This window comes from Haliotis rubra, unplaced genomic scaffold (assembly GCF_003918875.1).
Source record: "Haliotis rubra isolate DU_JTF1 unplaced genomic scaffold, ASM391887v1 Scf1065, whole genome shotgun sequence".
Classification (NCBI taxonomy): domain Eukaryota; kingdom Metazoa; phylum Mollusca; class Gastropoda; order Lepetellida; family Haliotidae; genus Haliotis; species Haliotis rubra.
The window spans coordinates 1-23629 of NW_025764965.1; the positions used below are offsets into that span (position 1 = coordinate 1).

At 37.8% G+C, this 23629-nt stretch overlaps 1 long non-coding RNA gene across 1 annotated transcript in view; it reads left to right on the top strand.

Moving 5' to 3' along the window:
• Nucleotides 1–5987: 5987 nt before the first annotated feature.
• LOC124278986 overlaps nt 5988–23629 on the top strand; it is a 38520-nt gene continuing 20878 nt past the window's right edge. The window contains exons 1-2 of the long non-coding RNA XR_006899259.1: nt 5988–6008; nt 11651–11653. This is a non-coding gene — a long non-coding RNA (uncharacterized LOC124278986). The remainder of the gene's footprint in view (nt 6009–11650; nt 11654–23629) is intronic.

A 23629-nucleotide genomic window follows, 5' to 3' on the forward strand; every position in this document is an offset into this window, starting at 1 on the left:
TGCGGGTACTTTTCAGTCTCATTGGTTCTGAGGGTTGTTGGTAAACTTTATTGCTGTCGATCTATGGCTGATGTTTATATATGTATAGATACCACTCTTCTCATATTTAATGCCTTTACCTACTGTTTTCACCTTGATATTCCACTTATTCTTCAATTTGTCCTTAGTCTTAGAATATATTTTAATGTAAGTTGTTTTGTTGAAGTTTTCCCAGAAATTATTGAGAAAAAATCTTTGTTTCCTAATTGATGATATAATTCTAAAATAGGTGTTAAGCACTACGTAGTAAGGTAATCAATATGGGAGGCAACCTGGAGGCTTAAGAATGAACCTTTATTATATCAAGAGTTCTCTCCTGGTGGCAGGCGGTTTCCCTCTTTGCTGACATGGTGCAGGATTTGGATAGCAGGAAGAGAACAGAAAGCTGGTTTTTTGGTGATTTTGAAAGGTGCTCACTTCACGCAAAAGAGTTAGTTGGTAGACATGACCATTCTCTCTTGTCTATAGTATACAGAACTTTCAGATTATTCAGTCAAGAGGGATTGAGCATAAGACAGGGCAGGGAGGCTAGGGAGGTTCAGTACTACGATCGCCGGCGATCTGGTCGGGGATTGTGAGTAGGGGAAATTGAAAGAGTTGAGAATATTGAAAAATGAGATGATTTATAGAGGAAACCTACGTAATGAAACCCTGACAAAAATTACAAAAATTTAACTGGATAAAAGCATATTCTCTACCATTTATGGAAGATGCACAAAATCGAATACGCTCTAAACTGGTAAAGCCCACGAAAATCAAGATATGTATAATGCTTCAGTGTATGAAATAAGGCAAAATTCAAACTGACATCAGGGCTGGTAACTTCGAAATGCGCTACCAGCCTAAACTGGATTTAAATCCAGACCAAATATGGTGAATTTACCTTACGTATGGTGGTAATTAAAAAATTACCAGACCATCGGGCTGGCTAGCTGTAAATTTAGACCGTCCATCGACATCTAGACTGTCTCGGTGGTCGGACAGGCCTTATTTCAGCACTTATAAATGCCCTTTCCGATGAAAGTTCTGTTCCGCTTTTTTCCGAACTGTGCGGACATCTTATGACAAAGGGGATACCGCGAAACCCATTCACCAACGCCCAAAACATAGTCTCGAAATTCACAAGTAAGGGATATCATCACGTTGTATTTTCACCGGACAATTTGACGTAGCGAACGATATGTTGATCTTAAATGACAAATTCCTCCAACGGCCCGGAAACTACTTGGATTTTCCCGTGCATGATAACGACCCAAAACACACAGCGAACTAAAACAAACTCGAATATTGCGATACTGCCATCACACTAATTCCTACAACTGACTGGTAGTGCACCTAAGATTTGCATTGCGCACAGTCGTATTGTGCAGGGCAAGGAGGTCTCACAGTAATTGAAATATGGCTGAAATATTGCTGAGGTGACGTTAAATTGTAACTCACTCACTCACAAAGTAATTGAAAAGACACTTAGACTGTAAGAGAAACCATAACCAACGAATTCATTTATTGCAAAACTTATAAACTTATAGTTTATATACATGTATTATATATTTTCCGAAACATTTCAATACTTTCTTTGGAATACTACATCTTTTGTGACATTATAAAACACAATCATTATCAGAGCAGGATGACTTGTGTTGTTGTTTACAGACCGACACCCCTCCCGCACATACAAAACCATAGTTTCAGTTGTAACGTGACTGAATGCTACACCCGAATATGAAAAATTTGACCATCATTTTACCATCCCTCCATATGCAAACATGATCGAGTAGTACGATAGGCGATATTTGAAATCACAGTCACAGAACCATCAAACCCAGTTGGTAGCTCAGATAACGTCCCCTGCAAAATAAGACAGAGGGACTTTATTAAAGTTCTAAATATTTTGTTTCGTGTGCATTTAACTATGTTACAACCACTGAGTCGTCGTCATGACTTCAAGTGCTTATGTACACCGGGACCTCTTTTTTTCTGAAATTTTGTATTTTTACGTTGATTCGATTATTTTTGAATATTTCACTATTTTCTCACAATTTTGATAAACAATAAAGTGATTGGTTTTTTTTTCTAAACAACGTCATACCGTAAACTCTTTAAAATTTGAACAAACTTAAAAAACATAGTTCATTGTCGTTATAAGCTCTAAGGTAAGGTATCACGAACTGTTCACCAAGCATTATTTTTTTGACTGAAATGAATTTCTTGTAAAATTTTGACATTGTATGAAACATTTATTCACAAGAAGTCCAACGGCTTAGAGAAAAACTTCAGTTAACCAAGGTCGGAAATCTAATGTGGGTTTGAATCCCGGTTTGTTGAGAATATGTATTCAGGGTTTGTCTGCACCCATCCCAAAAAGTTTCGCCGCCCTCCCCATTAGCAAGTTGTAACCTGAATCACATCGTTTCCTCTTCCTACATCCAATTGATATAAGCCAAGAATACTTTTCAAACCGGTGATGAACTCTCACGCACTCGGAACGAGTCCTTCTCTCTTCTTTCTTCGTCTTGTAATCTTACTTCTTCCTTCTTCAGTCTGTCTTGTATTCAAATTGTTCTTACCTTGTCCAATTTTGACCAGGACCTCCCATGATTATGATTTGATCAATAAACAGAGCTCCCCAATTTGGCTTTGTGAAGAAGCACCTGTATCCGTGCCGACAACCCTCACGCCGCTGTAGGAGGTGGTGAACGCTTAGGACAACTGGACAACAGAAGTGAAGTAAATGTACTGGTACATACGGGCATTTGGTCTCAGATTGTGCACTTCATAGCTTTTGACACTCTCATAGTACCCTGTAATGCATCTTCGATAGCTTCTTTCGTAAGAAGGGTATTTTGGCAAGCTTAAGTCCTATTCTTGGGATGTTGTTCCGCAGATAAATTATGTTTGGCAACTCATTTTAACATTGAATCTGGTCACCGAGAAACAACGCTATCCTTTCTGTCTGACTTATTGTGAAGTACACGTTACTTAGACTTTCTCCGTGGTTTGACTTGTAATTACAGACAACACTTCGGCTTATGCTACAGTAACATGCTACGAGTTCCATTGGTCGGGCTTGTAATTACAGAAACACTCGGGCTTACAGTAACATGCTACGAATTTCCTCGGTCGTATTTGTTATTACAGACACACCTGGGCTCACTAGACTAGCTACTGCTTCTTCAGAAATGGTTCACGGAGAATGCAATGTACCTGGTACCTCTTTATAAGAGTTGATTAAAACAATTCTAGCAATGGTTTTCGTCTTTACCAAGCAGTACCAAATACCTGTGAACGTCTTGTAGTAGAGGGACATCGCTTCATCCATTTCCACACCTGGATATCTTGTATGGTAAGCTATGTCTAGTACCCCAACAAACATGTTACTATGTCAAAATGTGATCTTGAGGTATGTTTTGGTAGGTCTCTCGATGTGTCTTGCATAAAGCTATACGAATCCTTGAACATATTTTAGCCGGGGACTATGGGAACATGCTGAATCGGTAATTGTGAGTCCGGGAGTCGCTAAACAACTAACCTACCGGGTACGGCAATCAAGGCGGAGTTTCTGGCAAGTTCAGGACCATCCAGCTCCAGTAAAGTGGGAGAGATACTCGGCGAACGTCAGACATTGCACGAAGCTCTGGACGCTGGGTCTCCTGGCGATCTCGATGGACTCATACAAAACATAAAGGCAGGGATAGGGCCGAATGTTTTCAGCAAACACTGCATACCTCCCTGATGTCCGTGTGACAGATAAAATAACTCAGTGAAGGTAAGTGAACCTGAAAACTCACAAGAAAAGATTTCCGAACAACATAAATTATGTCTTTAGTGATACCGCGTCTAGTGGATAACATCGCTCTGGTAGAGCGGCATCTGTAACATTATTTCGTCCTCCTGAGAGGGTATGGTAAGTCCCAAAACATTCGAAGTAAATTAAAACGTTCCTACTTTTAATCGTAGTAATACCTGTTCTTTTAATGTATGGCTAGAGTTTCTTAAATTGCTAACGGCTGAAGGGATGGTAAATCCAGCTAGGTCCATGCAGGAAGCAATGTACCAAGTCCCCATGGTCCCTAGTATGGTGATCTACCTTCAGTTGCTGGGCAAATCTATAGCCGGTTTTTGCGGTTGTATTGTCATTTAAAAGTAACATATTTTAGATTTAATCACTAGTTTTACATGTATATCTGTGATATTCTAGTTGTTTTACCTGTCCTTCGTATATGGTTGTATTATCTACATCTATTCCATTTCAATGTAAAATGTTCACGTCACGATATGGCTGAAATATTGCCGATGTGACGTTAAATATTAACTCACTCACTCACCCTGTAGAGCGGTGAGGTTGTCGGTTCGATTCCAAGTCGCGTCATACCCAAAGATAAAGATAGTGGTGACCCTGCATGGCATCAAGCATTGAGGGGAAAAAAAAAAATATGGAATTATCTCGTAATCAGTAGACTGTGTTTTGAGTGGGGTACTTACAGCGTGGTATCGCGTCATGAAGCTCTATGAATTCGGCATGCGTCCAGGGTAAACAAGCAGCACAATAACGCACAAGCTATGGGGTAGCCTTAATGGTAAAGGGTCCGTTCGTCACGCTGAAGAGCCAAGTTCGATTGCCAAACCCGCGTAAAACCACATACTCACTACTCACTAACTGGCGCGACATTAAACCCTGTTTCACGTCACATGGCCTTTGGCTTTTGGTGAGGTTAAAGTATTAAACCCTATTTTTCATAAAAATGCTTCTGGCAAATACAAAGAATCAAATATAAGCAAATGTGGGACTTTGTACTTGATAGGTTATTCAGTACGAAACAGTCAGTCTAGTGTTCAACATCAGAGAGCACTTGGTTCATGGAGATTCGTCACAGTTGCTGGTGGCATATGCATCTGAATAATTTCTATATGCAACGACTGTAACGGTGGAATTATTTAGCACACCGAACGTTATATTTTACCGAGTAGAGAGAGGAGAGCTCCAGCTGACCACACCACCATGCACAGACCTACAGAGCCGGTGTTCATCAAGACTTCTTTGGGTGTGATGAAGATACCAGAACCTACGAAATATTTAAATCAATACTTTTACAATAAATCAATACATAGTCAGAAATAGAATCACAGGCTCTTTTCCCATCTCGTGTATTATCCACGCTTCGAATACTGATAATTCACACCCTCTTCCCTTCCGGCTATTTTCCTCCCTTCCCTATTAATGACGACACTAATGATCGACAACTTGTGTTATTTCGTCATTCCATTTACCTTCACCTCCCATATTGTAACTCAGATCATTGCCTTCCTCTTTCCCAATGTCAATCCATTGCATTCTCCTTCGCATCCCGCTTCCCATCACCGCCTTTCCAAACCATTCTATCCCTACCTATGACATTGCATTTGCATTCATACAGCATCCCATCCGATCACTTCTTTCCTCCCCAAAATTTCCCCATCCCTTCTCGCCAATGACAATCCCAACAATCGCTCATGGCAATTTCTTCCAACCCCCTTCCCTTTCTATCCCATGTCATGCCATTCCGTCCCATGTCGCATCTCTCTTTCCATTCTTTTCAAAACACTTTCGTTCCGTTCTCCCATCCTATTTTCTATCGCATCGCATCTGATTCTTCCCTGTCCATCCCTTCACGATCTGTTCCGAAATTGACCCTAACCCTTTGATAATGATTATCCATCCATTTCCTTCAAATGACAATCAACCAGTAGTGATAATTCTTTTACTTGAAATCAGCTGTAACATTTACACTAACGATACCTGTTCCAATCTAACTTACTAATGATGGTTCCCACACACAAAGGATATCCCACTAAACAGACCAATCTCCTTCTTCAGGGTTAACTTGATGTGTCAGTTTCAACTTGAGGTTCAGTCTTCTGGAGAGTCCTTGGTGTCCGTTGTCGCAGTTCCATGTTCGATAGAGACACCTTTGTCTGGTGTCGTTGAATCTGTAAGCAGTGTTTTTCACTCCTGTATCAGTTCTAACTTATGTTTAACTGTGGATTCATTTATACACAAAGAACTTAGTTAGCACCCCTGACATATCTCACAATGATTGAATAAGCCCCGATCTTAACCCTATTCTGGGAGATGATTAGTCGTCGTGTGTCATAAAGGGATCCTCCTGTACAGAACCTGGCCCAGTTGGAAGCTGCTTCACACAAGAAAAGCATAGACTGCCCCTTCAGAGGATCAGGAGGATGAGGAGTGCTGGCTGTCATACAGTCACGTGGAAGTTACACTCGGTATTGACCTTAAATCGTGTAAGACACGCTAAAGGACATTTTGAATGTTCACTTTCACTTATAATAAATTCCAGGGCCACACTTGTACAGACATGGTTTGTATGAAAATCAGTGGGTTTTTAAATGAGCAATTATGATCATAAAATCAACATGGATTCCAATCATTTTGTCGTTTTTCATGAGTCAAATGATCATAAGAGTTAGAAAAATTCATGTTTTACCTTCGTGGTCACCATGAGAAATTGTATGTATGTGTTGAATCATTCCCAAAATACAGGGAGTGCTTAATTAAGTTCTTTGTTTATAGATTTCCATTAACATAATTGAAAGGGGTAGTGTTTAAAACTGCTTGTTTGTCGTCTAATTTAATGGATCTCAGACCTATAAACCCAGTTACTGACACCATGAGCAGCGATCAATGCAAATGGAGTACGATGGCATGTTCCAATCAACCTACTCAGTTTCGCCTGATCCGTTAGTCTTATTTACCACAAGGAGGTTATTGGAGACTCATTTTAAATCGGATCTTCAGGAGAGGATTTTAAACTGCCTTGGCCAGCAGTAATGATCACTTATCACAAAGTTTCAGTATTATGTCGTAACGAAAAACGACACAGGTCGTAGTCATCTCACATGGTGAAATCCATGATCACACCTTTTGTGCTGTCACGAATTAAAATGACAGATCCTTGCATTACAAAAGGAATCACCTCCAAAGGCAATTGACTATTCTTAAAGTTTCAAGACAACGTTTGCTCCAATATGAAATAAGACTCAGCTGGCTGATATAAACGGAGGCAATAAAAGTTGTTAGTCATTACCCGGCTGGGCCGATAGCTTTTTGACATGGTACTATAGTGACGTAATTACAAGTTTTAGACAAAACTATCTTTTCCTTGTCGTTTTTCATCATGAATCAGATAGACTAACCCCGTTTCCTTTTTATTTTAACACTATGGATGATTTGAACTTTACCCATGTTTTGTACACACCTCATCATACTTACTGTACTTTATAATTCTTACATACCCATAACCGTACACACGCACGCACGCACGCAAGCCGACCACACACACTATGCCATCATTGAAGAAGCATTGACTTCAAAACTAATCATGTTCGTTCTACACCTGTCCCATATAAGATCTGCTAATACTAAATTGTATTACACCAATTCCATTGACGATTTAACACCCCATACACTGAGTAAACGACTCTCGTAGACACACGTTGATAGACATAACTATGAAGTTCTTTCTTTTTTTCTGTACACTCAACCATCGGGTAATAGGAGCGCTGCTATGCAGCTCGGAAACAAATGTTTGCTTGCTTATAAATTATGTGAGTATCGGTGTTATCGGTACAGCACGACATGCGTAACCTATTCTTCTCATATGTCATCACTGACTTTCAATGCTATTTTCAGGGTATGTTATCTTCTACACCCAACTGAATCTGTTTGGAAAGGTAATCCGTCCAGTTATGCTCTGGTGTTGACGTTTTACATGTGTATGTTTTTTTGTAAATATGACATTTGTGTACATGTTTGCCATGATCGAGAGATAAAAAGGTTTGCATTATAGAAGAGTTGCTCTCAAACAAACACGGCAATCATAAAATACATGTATACATATTTATTTGCTTAAATGAAACATTCGCGTGTTAGTGACGAGAAACAACGTTGGACAAGCAATACATCATGGAAAGACCTGTGAAGGTAAGGTAAGTGGTATTATCAAGCATTTGATAAAAAGGGGTTGTTACGACGTAAATTGTAATAAAAACGCAAATTGTAATACTTGCAGCAAATTGTAATAAACTTGACGTAAATTGTAATAAAAACGTAAATTGTAATAAAAATTGACGTAAATTGTAATACGCAAATTGTAATAAAAATTGACGTAAATTGTAATAATTTTCGTTGCGGTAAAATGTAATAAATATTTACGTAAATTGTAATAACAGTTTTAATCACTCGTAAATACGCGGGTGTTTGTTTTTCGTTGCATTTCATACATCAAATATGCTTGTTAGGGCGATAACTGAAGAAAGAAATGATGGATTTTGTTCAAATTTGGTACCAAGGTATATTGGCAAGATTCACCGACACAAGTGAAATGGAGTGACCTTGAGATAATTTTCAAGGTCACAGCAAAAATCTGAGGGTTTTGCCAATATAAAGATTGTTAGCGTGATAACCCAAGAAAGAACTGACAAATCTTAGCCAAATGACGAAAATGATATTCGTCCTGATATATAATCGATATAAAATATCTTTCTGTCCTCTGTATCATGTCTTTTCGCAAATATCTTTTAAGGTTTTGATATGTATAAATATAAAGTGGGGTGGGGTGGGGGTGGGTTTCTAACGGGTATATCAAATCAGATCAAATCAAGTTAGACATTTGTATAGAGCTACATATCCAGAGTCCTGCTCATGTGCGCTTAGTCGAATGCTCGTTTGAAGAGGGTGGTTTTGCGACAAGATCGGAAACAGTTGATATTTTCCGTTTTCTGACATTTTCAGGTAATCAATTCCAGAGTACAGCACCCGGTCTGCTAAATGATCTGTCTCCATATGTTGTGGTTCGGACAAATGGAATAGCCTAGCTGACTAGCAATGAAATGCATCACAAATTAAACTTCAGGAAACAAAATATGCAAGAAACATTTTTGTATGTTTGAGATTGGTAGAGGTCGGCTAGAATCAAACTTAGATATTAAACTTCACAAAAAGGCAATTTGAAACTACAATCGCTTGTTCAAATGACTCCCCCTTCCGTTTACTGAAAGAACTCGAGAAAGAAATGATGGATTTTGTTCAAATTTGGTACCAAGGTTTATTGACGAGATTTACCGACACCACTTGAATTTAGTGACCTTGAGGTCATTTTAAAGGTCACAGCGAAGGTGTAACAGTTTTGCACATGCCAAGCTTGGTAGCCGCGAACTCAGGAAAGAATTAATAGATTTTGATCCAATTTTATATCAAGGTGTATTGGCGGGAATCCCCCTACACCAATTGAAACACAATATGCAAAACACATGTTGTATGTAAGTCAAACATAGATATTAAACTGCACAAAAAAGCAATTTGAAACTATAATCGCTTGTTCAAGTGACTCCCCTTCATGTTTACTGAAAGGGCGTGTTTTGGCCCATGGGCGAGAATGTTTTAGTTTGCTCAGAATTCATGTTTTGGAGGTTGTAAATGAATGAGTGTATGTTTATAAGCATCATGACACAAAGTTCAACTAATTTTGACTTAATTCGACTAACTTAGGGCGATATTAAAAAATCTCGCCCATGGGCGAAAAATATGTTGGCCCATGGCGAGAATGTTTAATTTCGCTCAGAATTCATGTTTTGGAGGTTGTAAATGAATGAGTGTATGTTTATAAGCATCATGACACAAAATTCAACTCATTTTGACTTAATTCGACTAACTTAGGGCGATATTAAAAAAATCTCGCCCATGGGCGAAAAATATGTTGGCCCATGGCGAGAATGTTTAATTTCGCTCAGAATTCATGTTTTGGAGGTTGTAAATGAATGAGTGTATGTTTATATGCATCATGACACAAATTTCAGCTCATTTTGACTTAATTCGACTAAGTTATATATTCTGTGAGACATGAAATGAAAAATAGTGAAAAAAAAGATTTTTCGTAATGTTGCATTGCTGTACCTTTACCCGTCAGAGAAGTCCTTCTCAAAAGATATATATTCAGTTGTTTGGAGCAGTCCTATATGACTATTACGCCCCAGTGCTGCTAAACAACTCGTAGACCTTTAGTCTGACATAGACGCAGACCTTGCATGTTCAAGTTCACATCTGATAGGGGCCGAAAAAATTGAATCCGACATGAATGCAATATCTTATTGGGTTATTGTTTTCCTAAGTAAGTGGAGTGTCTTCTACAACATTGGAGACAAGTGTATCGCTGTCCTTCTGATATTCACCCGAACGGAAGCTCTACCCATTTTAGGTATAATGTGCATGTTACAGAATAGTATGGAATAGTCTTAAGACGTTTCAACTTTGACCAAGATTCTCCGAACTTGTAACAGTCGCTTGAGAGATCAAAAGAGAAAGGGGTAGTGCGCGATGTATCTGACGGACGTATGTGGAGAACGTTTGAAGAATGTTACTGTATAAATACAATAATTGAAATACCAGTTATGTTTAAAAAGTACCCTCAATCTGATAGCCAGAGAGATTATTGTGAAAGATCGCAGTATTTATCTTCATAAACGGGCCAAGATAAAAGTACATGCCATTCATCCCCATATTATATCCCTTCTATATACAAGGGACATCGTTGTTACAGGTAGGGCAAACACTTTCTTCTATAGGTATCTGCCGGTTTCACGCTACATACATGTATTCAGATTATTGAGAAAACTAGCGACGCAAGATCTCCTCCACACACATATAATTGTATACATACCCAGTGATTAGTGATAGCGTTGAAGCAACTTATTAAAAATTTACGACAGACACTATCAGCTGCAGTAGTACTGCCATACCTAGCAGCGTATTTATTACTCTCTTACATAAGGTGAAATATCACAGGGTTGTCATGGTAACGATAATTTTGCATACTATTTATTGTGTTACTCTTTAATCAGCGATTAGAATTTAAATCAGTTTTGAGGTCAGCATGTTAAGAGAAAAGAAGTTGTAAAACGAAAAGTATTGTGATCGAATCTATTGGCCTTTGTAAATGCAAGTTTCAAGCCACCTACATAAAAACCTGTTTTCATGATAAATATCTGCTAATCCGTGGCATGATTCCGACCATATCATGAGCATCTGTTTGTGAATCATAATCAAATAGTGATGTTACAAGGCGTCCATGCCGCGTCAACAACACATGCAAACGCACGAGAATTGCAATACGAGCCCCTACACCAATGATTCTCCGTGACCTGGAGACACTTGTGATTGAGCGTATGTATATTTTCCAGTTTCAACCAAATGTACATTCGAGGATATCGAAATCTAGGTTAAGCTATTTGAATCATATTTACAATTAAAAGACCCAAACAATGGTCTGTTGTCCAAATTGTTGGTTTTCCATACCTTGTCCCAGTCTGTATCACAGTCCGATATTTTATTTGCCCTTCTGTCCAGCCCCTACTGTAATATGCATACTGCAATACTGTATATGTTGCACATATACTACACAACGTATTATGCATGTAGTCAATGCTATGCTAAGCAACGTCCACTCGTATTCAAGATTACACCTGGTTAGAGATGCAAACAAATGTGTATTCGTATGTGCATTTTAATGAAATGAGGAACCAAGCAAGCAAAATCATAGTATGCATAAAAATCAAGTTGGTACACTGGGACTCGTTATCATCGGAGGAAGCTCACAGTTTACTTGTATGGACGATGTATTATAAGTACGTGTTGTCTGTCTGTAGTAGACAGAACCGTTACATAGCATGTAGAGCACGGATACACTGCTCGTGCATCCCACACACTCACGTGCACATGCTTCACAACATTCGCAGCGCGTTCACCGTTAACATCTGGCGGTGCGTGTCACTGACTGAAGACGTGAAGGGAGGCATTGACAACTTCATGAGCACATATTATCATATTTATCTAAATCATATAAATTGTTCGTTTACATCACATGTGAATCTCTGCAAAAGCGCAATGTTACTGTAAACAACACAGTTTTATGCACAGTTATACTGATGTTAACATATGTAAAGCATGGAGTCATGATGACTATCGACAGTAACTGTTCATGAGATCGTGCAAGGGCATTATGGGTATTTCAAACAAGTTATCTCATGACTGTAATAGTATTCATTTGTCTTGACTCAGACTAATCACCACCTTGAGTGTATAGACTTGCACACTTCATCGAAGTGCTGTTGGCCACCTTTCTCGCCGGCCCGTCCCCCATCTAAATGAGGATGCATGACCCCGCTGGTCACCCATGACGCCTCAACTTTCTTATACAAGACCAGTTGGCGGGCCCTTCGACCTTGCGCTGCTCGGGTCCGGTAAGATCTTCATTGATGATAAATCGTGTCAACTGACAAGTTATGCGTTCTCCTAAGGTCCTCATATAGCTTCCCGTCTCGATTACGATTTGTGAATCTTAAATCTGAATCCTATATGTGTTATTCAGAATGGTTGCATTGTATTCTCTCTTCAGAAACAGTTTTAAAAAGGAAGTAATAAAACTATGCTTTTCAATGGCAATGCTAGAAAATAAAATTTTATATATACACATACTTCACTTTCCGAATGAAAGCATATATGAAATTATCTGCTGTGTCCATATATGAAAACAACCATAGGAATGTGCTTGATGTTTAACAAATTATGTTCTGGTCACGTGTCCTCGTTGATCATGGAGGGTCGGTTTGCTTGGCTAGTGGTTAAAGCGTTCGCTCGTGGATCCGGGTTCAATTTCCCATATTTGCATAATGTGTGAGGCCACCCCCGAGATATTGCTGGAATATTACAAAAAGCGGCGCAAACCACACTCACTCGCTCACTCGTTGATTACAGAGTAACAGCATGCTACGATATTCCTTCTTATCGTTTATTTGCAGATCTCCTTAAAGGCATTGTAACTCTTTAATCTTGCATGAAAACGCATTTAGATGATATCAGCTTTTACTGACATTATTGTAACATGCAATTTGTATGTGTCTCTGTATGGTTCATACACGGACATGGGCGACGGCAAAATAGTCGGGGCTGCATAAAACACATGGACAGTGTCGGTTATAATGAAGTGAGTGGGTGAGTTCAGTTTTACCCGCTTTTAGCAATATTCCGGCAATATCACGGCAGGGGACACCTAAAATGGGCTTCACACATAGTAACCATTTGGGGAATCGAACCCGGGTCTTCGGCGTGACGAGTGAACGCTTTAACCACTTGGCTACCCCACAGCCCAAATAATGGCTGAACGTTTGTCAAGTTATATTTATCAATAATACCATTTGCAAGGCATTACATGTACTTGACTTCATACTCATAGGCATATATGGAGAGATTATTCATATTGGTCAACCCATTTCGATCGTTATTAAAAAGTCATTACTGCAAAATTTACACTAGTCTTTCATGTTAAATACCTGTCTTTCAAACACAGCTTCTATTCCGAGCTGATTTGCTTTTCAGTCACTTCACGTCCCACGCCCAGCGATGACATTGGCATTATGTGATTTACACCAGCCATTAATGTTAAATAGCTGTCTTTGAAACACAGAAAGTATTCCGAGCTGATTTGCTTTTCAGTCACTTCCCGTCCCACGCCCAGCGATGACTTTGGCATTATGTGATCTGACAACGGAAAACAAATGGAAGTTCTTGTGCTTATTTACTCTTTGAAGTGTAGCGTTTCTACAACTTAACACATGCTAAATGATACATAATAGTGGATAAAAAGAAACCTTGCTTTTTTAATTTAGTTTGTAAACTACTGACTGTGTTTTGCTATTGAACACTCACTGAGTACATGTTGTGACAACAACCATCTGTCGTCGTATATCTCATAAAGCGAGAGCGTGTAGTGAACGCCTGTGTTTGTTCGTGCTGGTCTTTCCTTTGGAACATGAATCTAATCAATGCCCTGTATGGTGTTTATGCATAAATCCATGTTGAGTCACTCACTCAACAACGCTGGGAGTTTTAAAAACTCTTGTTACCTTTGATCGCGCAGTGAATATCGAAGATATTCAGTCGCAGATGATATTGTGAAGCTAATTCATAACGCCATTCGTGTTGAACATGTAACGGATATTACTTCATACGTTTACACGCGCACCACCTCCTGTACAAACTTGACAGAGAACGTTTCTCTATGAACGGTTCAAGTTAGGGTTTAGTACTACGGAAGCGTAGTAGGGCCACGGTGAAAAAAATGTTTGGTCTCATTATCTCCTACGTAGGACTTAATATCTCCTACGTAAGGCATATTTTCTCCTACGTAGGACAAATTATCCCCTACGTAGTACTTAATATCTCGTATATACGTAGGAGATGAGCGATATATTAATAGACATTAATGATATATATATATATATATATCGGCAGACATATACGTTACGATCACTCTCCACTATACCCTGGATGCATCCACGGCTTAGGGCGATGATTTTATTACCTCAATTGGCTGGCTTTTTATCCAATCAGGTGCCTACGCTGGGAAGTTGAGCGTACCAATCACAACTCACTTTCGCTTCTTAAATTATCTAACCGTTAAAACTTGGCAACACAATTGATGCAGAGGTACTCTGAAAGAAGTAGAAGGAGTTCTGTCATATATTTTTTAAAGTTTCAGATCTGTCAATTTGTCTTTATTATTTCCCCAAAAATCTGAGTGGCACTGCGAACAAACCTTCGCGACTGCGACCGCTATCCTTGTTGACACTGGCAAGCTCGGTTGTAACGGCGGCTTAGCTGATTGGCTACTGTGAGAATGCGGAGCCAGCCAAGGGAGGTAATAAAATCATCGCCCTAAGCCGTGGATGCATCCAGGGTATAGTGGAGAGTTATCGTAACGTATACCCTGGAGATTATCGAGGATGTCTCTCTTAGAGCACAGCCAAATATGCCACACGTACCAACTCGTAATTCTTAAGTCTATTCAGCTCACTACTGTAAAATATTTTTGGCAGTACATAATTGGAATATTATTGCGCTGCATGTGACCTTTCTTAATAGTCTCACAGTGCCGGAACCATGTTATTTCTCCTTCCGCTCAGCCTTTGCTGTAATAACGCCATACATCAGCTTAAAGTTGTCCACATTTGTTTCAATAACGCAAAAGAATGCGACAACAAAAAAGGAGGTATCTGATAAGACCTTACCAGCAAACAAATCTAGTGGACCTGATGGCATTAACATGAGAGGGGTAAAACGAATTTGTACATCTATAGCTGAACCTCTTTGTTTGTTGTATAATATATCACTGAGTGACTGTATTTCCTACATTGTGGAAAACGGGTAATGTTGCTCCTATTTTGAAAGAAGGAAATGCATCCCTCCCAACTAATTACAGACCTATTAGTTTAATACCTATCCTTTGGAAAATCCTTGAAAGAATAATGGTAAAGCATGTGCACGACCATTTCCATGAACATAACATTTTAAGTAAATTCCAGTCAGGTTTTACTGCTAGTCAAAGTCAAAGATGTTTATTGTACAAAAGGCCTCCGGCCCATATACATTGGAGTTATACATATACATTATACATATGGTGCAATAAGTAGTACTTAGTGATCCAAACAGCAAATCATGATACAGTCAGTAAATTATGTACAGGTAGTGAAATACGATGGACCTACAACACCTTTTATCAGATTGTTACGTTTAATAAGAGCATAATTGATATAGTACGACAGCTTTATTATTACATGCTGGTCAGTTGATGAAAGAAGTAGTTTAAATGCTAATGTAGGTGGCTTACATAGATAATATTCAGCTATATATTTCGTACGCAAATCTTTATACAAAGGACATACAAGTAAAAAATGGATTTCATTTTCCACATCTATATTACACAGTGGGCACATTCTCTTGCATCGTTCAATATAAAAACGTCTTCCTTCGTTTACCATTATGTTGATCAAACCTAACCTAAAACGTATAAATGGATATCTTAATTTCTTTGATGTTAAAACGACAGATATTTCTCCGGCTGGAGTAGTGATTTGTATATTCTATAAGAGTCGTACCGTGAACTATTATGTATTACTGAATACCATTCTTGATTAAACATATTAAGACTTCTTTCTCGAAACTGAGTTAAAAACAAACTTGCATCACCAACTGACTGACTTAACCATACAAAACCATAACCATGTGAAAACAGAAGATTTCTTACATAAGATGCCCACGTCACTTTACCAATGTTGTCCAAATGAACAAGCATTTTATAAGCCTTTTGGGGTAATCTATGTTCTTGCATACACAATATCTTAAACCAGAATTTTATACATCGAATATGAGCATTTATATACAGGGGATACCTCCCACATTCACCGTACACCATACAATTCGGTGTAGAGGGTCCTACATTTAAAAATTTCTTACAGGCCATCAGATGTATTTTTTCTATGCATTCATATCTCTGGAATCCCCAAATCTCGGATCCATACAAAAGAATAGGCTGAATTTGACAATCAAATAGTTTAAAGTAAATACTGGGCGTCAACACACCAATTTTACACAAGGCAGATAAAAGACTTATCAATGCTTTCTTAGCTTTCAATGATAATTCAGTAACAGATGTTTTCCAGTTCATAGCAGATGTAAACTTAATACCAAGGTAAGTGTAATGATCAGAGACAATTACAGGTTGGTCATTAAAGGACCACCTTTCTTTAGAAGATATCCGGCCACCTTTTCTAAATATAACAATATTAGTTTTATCTAGGTTAACGGATAAATCCCATGTTTTAGTATACCGTTCCAAAATATTTAACTGGGTTTGTAGTCCAACTACAGATTCTGATAAAAGAATTACGTCATCAGCAAATAAAAGAATAAAAAGTTCTAAGAGATCTGGAAATATTTGGATGCCATGCTTACCATTTGCGATAATATCGTAGTACAATTCGTTGATAAACAGGGAAAATAGAATTGGACTCACAGCACATCCTTGTCTTAAGCCAACGGCGCAGTCGAAAAAATCAGTCTTATCATCACCACAACGTACACAAGCTATCACATTAGTATACATTGCTTTTAAAATTGAATACATTCTACCTTTCAGGCCAGCATTACTTAAAGAATACCACAATTTAGAACGATTGACAGAATCAAGTGCTTTACGGAAATCAACGAAAGCTACATATAATTTACGCTTACGACGGGATAGACATTTCTGGGCTAGTGCAAATAGTGTAAAGATATGATCAGAAGTTGAATATTTCTTTCTAAAGCCTGCTTGTGATTCGGGAATTTTATCTGTCATACTTGCCCATTTAGTGAGTCTGTTATTTAGAACAGATGTAAAGACTTTACCTAAAATACTCATAAGGGAAATTCCTCTATAATTATCTGGATTGGTGACATCACCTTTCTTATGTAAGGGAACAATAATTGAACGCGCCCAACAACGGGGGAAAATACCATTTACAAACAATTTATTAAAACACTTATTCAAAAAGGGCATGATAACAAACTCTGAACTTGTAAGCATTTCCACCACGACGAGGTCAAGACCAGCTGATTTTCCATTTTTCAAATGCAATAACGCTTCTGATATTTCATTATCTGTTATGGGTGAGTCTAATACAAGTGATTCGACGTCTGACATATCTGCAGTTAAAATATCTGGTGTTGCATCATCCTGCAAAGGACAATCATCAAAAGAATCATTAAAAACAAAATCATTATGAAATACATTTTTAAAATGATTTAACCATTCCGCTTTCGGAATTACATTTTTTCGTGTTGGTCGACTTTTTAAATATCTGATTTGTTTCCAAAATGAGGTCGGGCTTTTTGTTGCCTTTGTTAATTTATCGACATTTCGTTTACTCAGGTCCGATTTAAATCTTCTACAGCAGTTTCTGTATATATTTCGTTCTTTACAATATAGTTTTCTATTGATATCGTTACGTTTACGTCTAAATGTCTTCAGAGATTTTCGTGCAACCCGTCGTGCAGCCTTACACTCAGCATTTAAGGGTGGATTGTTTCGCGGCGGTGCGATCGATACATGTTTCTTCATACAGCTTGCAGAATCTAACATCATACTTACAAAATCATCAATAGCATTTTCTATATGACTATCAAGTTCTTTAAACACCGACTGAAAACCAGCTGCGGTTCTCTCTTGAAGATTTCCTAAAAATGTAGTCATTCTACTACATCTCAACATAGACATTTATCATAATATATGCTCAGTACTAGATAATCTCCACCTTTACTGTATGCTGTTTTGTGATATTTCAAAAGCTTTTTACAGGACAGGGCATAAAGGTTTATTGCACAAATTAGAAAATGATGGTGTTCGTGGAAACGTACTTAGTTGGTTAACTAACTAGACGACAGTGTGTCTCTGTTAATGGAACATTATGAAAAACTAAATGTTACTGCAGGGGTTCCTCAAGGATCTGCCCTTGGTTAATTTGTGTTCCTTGTATATATCAATGATTTACCTGGAAATTTACAAAATATCACAATAATGTTGGCCGATGACACATCAATCGGTGTTGCGGGAAAATATGTAAAATCCATAGAAGCAACTCTCAACTATAATTTAGCCCAATTGAAATAAATGGGCAGAAAAGTGGTGTGGTGTGTTCTAACGGTTATATCTAGCATACTTTAAGACATAGAGGGGGTGGTGGTGGTTCTAACGGTTATATCTCAAATACATGTAGAGGCGGGAGGCCTAACGGGTATAAACAACAATAAAAACTTTCATGCATTTATGACCCACATTTTCGAACCTTTTATCAGTCTCTAAAAGGGAGCTGGCAATAGATTTTAATGAGCTTCGTCCTTCAAGCCTGAAAACCTTTTAATATGGTTGATTAACTTTGTCATTTATCAAAAAAGTAGTGAGGTTGTGCTTTATTGTTATAGATTTCTAAAGTATAGGGACACTATTGGGACGTTGGTAACTGTCTTGGTATTTTCGGAACCAGAGAAGGGATATGCCGATATTTAGGTCGTTAACCTAGCGTATTATGGTCACGAATATAATTTTCCATATATTACCGAAGTCTTTAATTGCGGAAATTACGCGATAATCTACTTTCCAACAAAGGCAGGCTCCCCGTCATCGTTGTATTTAGAAGGCAGCTTGTTACGACGTAAATTGTAATAAAAACGCAAATTGTAATACTTGCAGCAAATTGTAATAAACTTGACGTAAATTGTAATAAAAACGTACATTGTAATAAAAATTGAAGTAAATTGTAATACGCAAATTGTAATAAACATTGACGTAAATTGTAATAATTTTCGTTGCGGTAAAATGTAATAAATATTTACGTAAATTGTAATAACCGTTTTAATCACTCGTAAATACGCGTGTGTTTGTTTTTGTTCTACTCCCATTTGTGAGAACTCCCAATTGTGAGACTCCCAGTTATGAGACAGTGGAGTAGGTAATTAACGAAGAAAACACACCATACCCCTGTCTGATAGAATGTATTAACCCTAGCTAATTACTGATTTGCGATGTAACTGAATCTTGTGGAAGTCTTAATGAAACTCTTTTATAAGATAAATTGATTAACATACACTTTGTGAAGGTAACTTCGTGATCATTTGAAAGAGAAATTAATTTACCTACTCAGATTTACATCCTTCTCCGAAACTACAAGATATAGTTTAAGAAATAACTCTGAAATACAAGTTTACAGTCGAACTGCCGCTTATGCCAAATTCGTTTTTACCCGGCACTACCCGTTATAACCTGGATACCATTTTGAACGGAAACAAAGAATTTACTCCTTGTGTAAACCAGAAAATAGTTGAATCTGTCCACGATTATATCATCAAGACACAACGCTTCAAAATTTCTCAGGGAAACAACCTTCCCATGATTGATTTGTATTCCTACAGTAGCTTGTTAGACACACACAACTGTAACTCTCTAATTATGACTACTTAGAGAATAGTTTTATTTGATGTATACTTAAAAATATATTTATGCAATAGTCAATATCGATGACGTCACATCCTCCATTTCATTTTGTATTTTATGTTGCATGGGAGCGGTGTTAACATAAGCAGTAATGCTTCCTCACCAATCCCAATTCATTTTCATAAATTATAATAAAATATGTTTAAACCAAAATGACTTTCAAACTTCATAATAGTCTATTTCTTCTGTGTAAATAGAATCTTTGATAATCTATTTCATTAATCTACACATCAGTGACTCCTGTGGGTACTCTTCAACAACTGGGCTGATCCCACTTTCATTGTAGGGATGTGGAAACACCACCTATGTGCACTGAACCATTAATTAATGTGTCTCACAACTGGGAGTTCTCACAAATGGGAGGACACCTTTGTTTTTCGTTGCATTTCATACATTAAATAAGCTTGTTAGGGCAATAACTAAAGAAAGAAATGATGGATTTTGTTCAAATTTGGTACCAAGGTATATTGGCGAGATTCACCGACACAAGTGAAATGGAGTGACCTTGAGATAATTTGCAGCAAGGTCACAGCAAAGTTCTGAGGGTTTTGCCAATATAAAGATTGTTAGCGCGATAACCCAAGAAAGAATTGACAAATCTTAGCTAAATGACGAAAAATGATATTCGTCCTGATATATAATCGATATAAAATCACTAACTGTCCGCTGTATCATGTCTTCGCAAATATCTGTTGAGGTTTTGATATGTATACATATACAGTGGGGGTGGGGTGGGGTTGGGTTTCTAACGGGTAAATCTAACACGCTTACATGCATGTAGAGTCGGAGGGGTGCTTGGGTGTTCTAACGGGTATATCTACGAGGGACGTTCAAAAACTAGTCAGCCTCACCTAGAATATGATACAAATGCAGCTGTTGTTATGTTTTATTTTTCTAAATATTATCATCAGCCTCAAGGAAATTGGTTTTGCTATGTTGCAGCCTCACGATCCCCATTTTGTGTGACTTTGTATCTTGGCTTGGTACTCCCAAAAAACGTAAAATCTGCAATAAAATGCATCACAAACTTCAGGAAACAAAATATGCTATGTTTGAGATTGGTAGAAGTCGGCTAGAATCAAACTTAAATATTAAACTGCACAAAAATGCAATTTGAAACTACAATCGCTTGTTCAAATGACTCCCCATTCTGTTTACTGAAAGAAGTCGAGAAAGAAATGCTGGATTTTGTTCAAATTTGGTACCAAGGTTTATTGACGATATTTACCGACACCACTTGAATTTAGTGACCTTGAGGCCATTTTAAAGGTCACAGCGAAGGTGTAACAGTTTTGCACATGCCAAGCTTGGTAGCCGCGAACTCAGGAAAGTATATAAATATATTTTGATCCAATTTATATCAACTGACTGACTGACTGAGTTTGGTTTTATGCCGCTTTTAGCAATATTCCAGCAACATCAAGGTGGGGAACACCAGAAATGGGCTTCACACATTGTACCCTTGTGGGGATTCGAACCCGGGTCTTCGGCGTGACGAGCCAACGCTTTAACCACTAGGCTACCCCACCGCCCCCAAGTTTATATCAAGGTGTATTGGCGGGATTCCCCCAACACCAATTGACTGGGGAACTTGTGCTCATGTTAAGTTCACCGTGAAAATTGTTTTGCACATGTCTATCTTTTTAGTGCGAAAATACAAGACAGAATTAATATATTTGCTTAAAAGTAGTACCAAGATGTGTTGGGAGTATGGTCTAACGCCAGTCGAATTCAGTGACCTTCGGATTATTTTCAAGGTCACAGCGAGTATTCTTGCGATATCTCCAAACCTAATGGATGGAATTTGTTCGCATTTTGTATCAAGGCATCAGATGACAGTTTCGGTAACGTTTACATAATTTTCAGGGTCAGGCAGAGGATTATTGCGACATTCAGATATCGGGGGTAATAGCTATGTTTGTGACAAACGCTTTTTCATTACTAATTTTCCAATGTTTGTTCGCAAATGGTTTCTATAATTTCATGTTAATTCTACCAGCTGTGAAATTATTCGTGACACGTCTTAAAAAAGCCAGAGATTATTTGTGTATGTTTCGAATATTAAAAGGTAATGGTTTTTTTTATTATGGAGTTATTTTCGATGTTGACGCAAGGACATATTTTACGAGCAATAGCTATCAGTAATTTAATGTTATTTCTATTACATTTGAAGTTCTTCATAGCATATCCCAAAATAACAGGATATTCTTTGTTTACGCGTTGAAATGTACGTTTATTCTTCTTGATTTTCGAATTATTTTCAATGTTAACGCAATGACATATGTGAAGTTAATTTTATGTTTTGATCATATGGGATTTATTATGATTTATGTTTCGATCATACATTCATATATTGCGTTGTCATAGTTTAACTTGGTTCGTATTATTTTCTTCATCATATTACTACATATTATTGTATTTTTATGAGAGGGAATTTTATGTTACATGTGCTAAGGATATCATAAATCGCTGGCGCCTGGTTATTGTTTGTTTACGCAACATAGCAGTCAGTCTGTCTACTCATTTGTTGTATTTAATTGCTGCATTTAAACTAAAATGTAGAAATGCTATTGAATTTTATCATTTGCTTCAAGGAATCGATCATATGTGCTCGTTATCAAAGTAAAGTCAAAACTTCTTTCTCTAAGGTATACAATGTAAGTTGGCACCTTAATTGTTATGGGTAGACTAAAGAAATCATTTATTTAGTTTCACCTCTCAAAATACAACAAAGAAATCAACGGGTGACATTAACCTAAAAAAATGATCATAATAATGCGTATAACCTACGAGGGCAAATATATCGGGGATAATTTGTTTTCATGCGATATGCACCGGGTAAAATATCACTTTGTCATGGTGACATGACATCATGAACAATGTTATGACGTCACGTTGCTTCTAAGAAGCCGCCTTCTAAATACAACGATGACGGGAGCCTGCCTTTGTTGGAAAGTAGATTATCGCGTTATAATTTCCTCAATTAAAGACTTCGGTACTAAATAGAAAATTATATTTGTGACCATATCATGCTATATTAACGACCTAAATATCGGCATATCCCTTCTCTGGTTCCGAAAATACCAAGATTTAGGCAGTTGTGTTGTAAACTCATATTTATCTTCTATAAAGTCGGCTATATTCAAACCATGAGAAATGCCGTCAGATAATGTCTGATAAAAGTTACCAACGTCCCAATAGTGTCCACAGATTTTAGAAATCTATAACAAAAAATGCACAACCTCACTACTTTTTTTGATAAATGACAAAGGATTATTCAACCTTATTAAAAGGCTTTCAGGCCTGAAGGACGAAGCTCATTAAAAACCAATGCCAGCTCCTTTTTAGAGACTGATAAAAGGTTCGAAAATGTGGGTCATAAATATATGAAAGTTTTTATGTTGTTGTAGTGTTAGACATACCCGTTAGGCCTCCTGTTAGAACCACACCACCACCCCTCTACATGTATTTGAGATATAACTGTTAGAACACCACCCCCTCTATGTCTTAAAGTATGCTAGATATAACTGTTAGAACCACCACCACCCCTCTATGTCTTAAAGTATGCTAGATATAACTGTTAGAACACACCACCCCTCTCTATGTCTTAAAGTATGCTAGATATAACTGTTAGAACCACCACCACCCCCTCTATGTCTTAAAGTATGCTA